At 38.6% G+C, this 3625-nt stretch overlaps 1 pseudogene; it reads right to left on the bottom strand.

Moving 5' to 3' along the window:
* Nucleotides 1–1771: 1771 nt before the first annotated feature.
* LOC116753527 lies at nt 1772–2515 on the bottom strand (annotated as a pseudogene).
* Nucleotides 2516–3625: the final 1110 nt, after the last annotated feature.

Below are 3625 nucleotides of genomic sequence, written 5' to 3'. Positions count from 1 at the left end.
TATTTATGAATTAACTTTGGTAATTTATTTTTTGCTGGAGAAATATTTCATCTAAATATTCAAATTTTATTTATTGAGTGGCTTTTCATTTAGTTGATCCTTTCTATTTTTCTTTGTTCTCTTTTTTGTTAATTTCTGTTCTTGGCTTAAATTTTAATTTATTCTACTTTCTTTAGTTTATCGCATAGTTTTTTTTGTTTTTTTTTTTCCACACTGTGCAGCATTCAGGATGCTGAACAGGGATCAAGCCTGTGCCCCGGGTTAGTTCCCTGACCAAGGATCAAACCCATGTCCCGCTGGCATTGGGAGCATGGGGTCTTAACCACTGGACCACCAGGGAAGTCCCTCTTCTTTTGCTTTTTGAGTTTAGTTTCATTTATTCATATTATTTTTCTTTTTAAAAATGTATTTAATGCTATAAATTTACCTCTAAGAAACACTTTATGAACCCAGAAGTTTTCATATATAGCACTCTATGTCATTTAATATCTTATTGTTTCCACTGTGTTTACTTCTTCAATCAATGAGTTAAGTAGACATATATTGGTTTTTTGGTTCTCAGATATAAGAAGGTTTATTGACTATGTATTTATTATGGATGCATAACTTTTTAAAAAAATAACAAACAGGATTTATTTTTCTATCTAATCTCTAATCCATGTTCCAGCCAATGCATGGAGTGTAAATCAAGCCCCATGTAGACTCTTGGTAAAAACAATTGTAACTTTCTACAGGGCAAAAAAAAAAAAAAAAAAAAAAAAAGCATTTTTTTCTTTTTTTTTAGTTGGAAAAAAATTGTGTTTCGGAAGAACTCACTACATAAGGTGACAGAATTCCAAAATCAAATTACATGAAAATATACATCATAATTTCTTTGTACAATAGGTGAGAAAAATCTGCAGTATAGAGAATACAGGCAAAGAAATATGAAGGGCTGAGGAAAAGGTTATGTGGGTAAACAGCATTTTAAATAGCAAACCCAGAAGTTAAGTAGAAAACCTATAGCTGTGCATGATTAATTCATCCAATATTCACATTAGGTAACTGAGGGCAAAAATAAAACCAAATCAGAATTTTTTACTGTTTGGGGTACATTTCAATAATGTTAAATCTGAATTGAATTCAGAACCAACTCTTTTTAGTTCATGGGGATAATGACTGAATTCAAGAGCTCTCAACAACGAAAACATGTTATTGAAATATCCAATCCAAGAGATGGATGCAAATATAATACAAAAGGGACAAAGCAACTAGTGACAACCATTCCTCTGAAGTCATCTTTAAAAATCAAGTAGCTGCTTATTGAGTGTTTCAGTATTTGCACTAAATGATTTGAAAACTTCCTGGTAGAGGAGATTAAAGCAAAGGGAAGTGTGTCAAAACAAAGAAGATACAAAGTTTAGTAAGTGTATCTTCATTAGATACATGAATACTGTATCTAATGAAGCTTCAATAGTTTAAAGGAAGTTAAATGGAAACTTTTAATCCTAATTGCTTTTTATCTGACATGCTTTAAGGAGTCTTTTAAAACTGATAAGAACAATGAATAGGGAAAGAAAACCTGCTAAAATCTTTTTAGAATTTACATGATTCTTATTTTACTACAAGAAAGCATTATTGGGTACAAGGTGTGTTTGTGGATGTACATGAACAGTATATTATATTTTCTGGATCATGTTGTGCTATGTACAGGTCTTTACAATTCTTCCTGAAGGTTAAAACAGTTCTTTAGAATTCAAAATGCATAATCATCTGTAAGTTGGCACTTGTTAGGCTCCTGTCAGCATTGATACTGACATGTTTTATTGCAGCCCAGTTCCAGCCAGTGTTTGCCAAATTGTTACAACAGAAGTCCAGCAATAGGTGGGTAGAGTGCAGGAAAAACAGTGCCATGTTTCTCAATCGGAGACCCTGAAATGAGTGAAGTTACAGCTGTTGAATAAATGTCACTCAAAAGCAGTCTCTTGCTTTTTCTTACACAGCGGGCAACCTTCCTTTTGAATTCTCCATTTCTGTCTTCCCTCCATTCTTTTGCAGCATCAACATTAGCAGGTGAGTCTCCATTAGGATCTGGAAGCATAGAAATGACACTAATCGTGATGGTTTCCACGGTGTGAATAGGCAGCCAGTGTTCCTCTGGCTTTTCATAGCCATATTTATCTTCCCCTGGCTCATGAAGAATAGAAATGCATGCATCACCATTTTTATCAACATTTGGGTGCCAGATTTCTGTAACGAATTTCATTTTAGGAGGCCTAAGGGGATAATCTTTTGGGAAAGTGAGATGAGCCTGAAAAACATCGCCTTCATAAAATGTATCTGGAGGACCAATAATGACTTTCCATCGATAGAGATCGTTGTCATTTATTCAACCTGCTGAAAAGCCTTCCACTGGATTTTTGTTGAGTTCTGCCAGCTGTCTTTGCAGTAGCAGTGCAGACTGCAGCTCCGTCATCCTCCCCGCCAAGGGCCGGGGCTGGCGCCGGGGCTTCCGAAGGACTGAGGACAGGCTCTGGGGCTGCTGGAGCTGGGTGTGCTGAGGAACCCAGGCCCACACGACGGGAGCGCCGAAGGCGAGGGAGGCTGGGCTGGGGCAGCGCCTCGCTACCCGTGGAGTCCGCTCGCTTCTGCTTTCTTCACAGCGCCTCACGCCTGGAAGGGGAGGGTGCCCATGCCGCCGCGGAGCGCACAGGGCAGCATTTTTTTCTTTTAAAGAATATTCTAGATGTTTTTGTGCAGATGAAAAAGTTCACATATTACATGGGTCTGTGCTCTCTTCGTTTATGTACTCAATTGTTCCCTCCCTGCTGTCAATTCTGCACAGAGGAGGCATGGATCATTGCTCTGCAGCTGCACTAACGCTCCTATCTCCACGTCGCTGCACTAACGCTCCTATCTCCATGTCACTCCATAGTTTGGTAGCCTGGAACCATGGTATGATTTCACTTTATAATGCCCCAAGAGCAACTGGAAAGTTCTGAATTAAAGTCTTCAGACCTTTTTTGACTGCCTACTCTTAAATCACAAGGAAGTGATTCTGCTGGTTCTGAGAAACATAAACGGTGCCGGGAGAGGAGTTTTCCTCTGAAGTGGCAGGAGGATGTTTTCTAGGAGTCGAGGGAACCAATTTCTCCTCTGCTTAGATTACTTTTGGTAGGTGTGGATCTCAGGCCCTGGGAATGGATGCTGTGCTCTCTTCTGACAGATGCTGCCATGGAAGAACCAAGAGCAATAGAACCAGGAAGACCCGACATCGTAGTTCAAAGGCTGTCAGGCAGACGTATTCTCACTTACTCTTACTTATGGGAGAGTCAGTCTTTTGTTCTATTCAGGTCTTCAACTGATTGGGTAAAGCCCACCCAACTTGGGGAAAGGCAATCTGTTTTATTCAGTCTAAAGATTTAAATGTTAATCTCATCGCAAAACACACTCACAGAAACACCCAGAATAGTGTTTGAACAATTATCTGTACACCATGTGGCCCAGTCAAGTTGACACATAAAATTAACCATCACATCATAATATTATTATTAATACTACTAACATGTTAATTACACACACTGATTTTCTCATATTATCCTGTGTTAAACCAGCCTGGCATTCCTGGATAAACCTACCTCTATTG

Source organism: Phocoena sinus, chromosome 4 (genome assembly GCF_008692025.1).
Source record: "Phocoena sinus isolate mPhoSin1 chromosome 4, mPhoSin1.pri, whole genome shotgun sequence".
NCBI lineage: Eukaryota > Metazoa > Chordata > Mammalia > Artiodactyla > Phocoenidae > Phocoena > Phocoena sinus.
The sequence above is the reverse complement of the archived record's forward strand: the minus strand, read 5'-3'. Positions and strand labels throughout refer to the sequence as shown.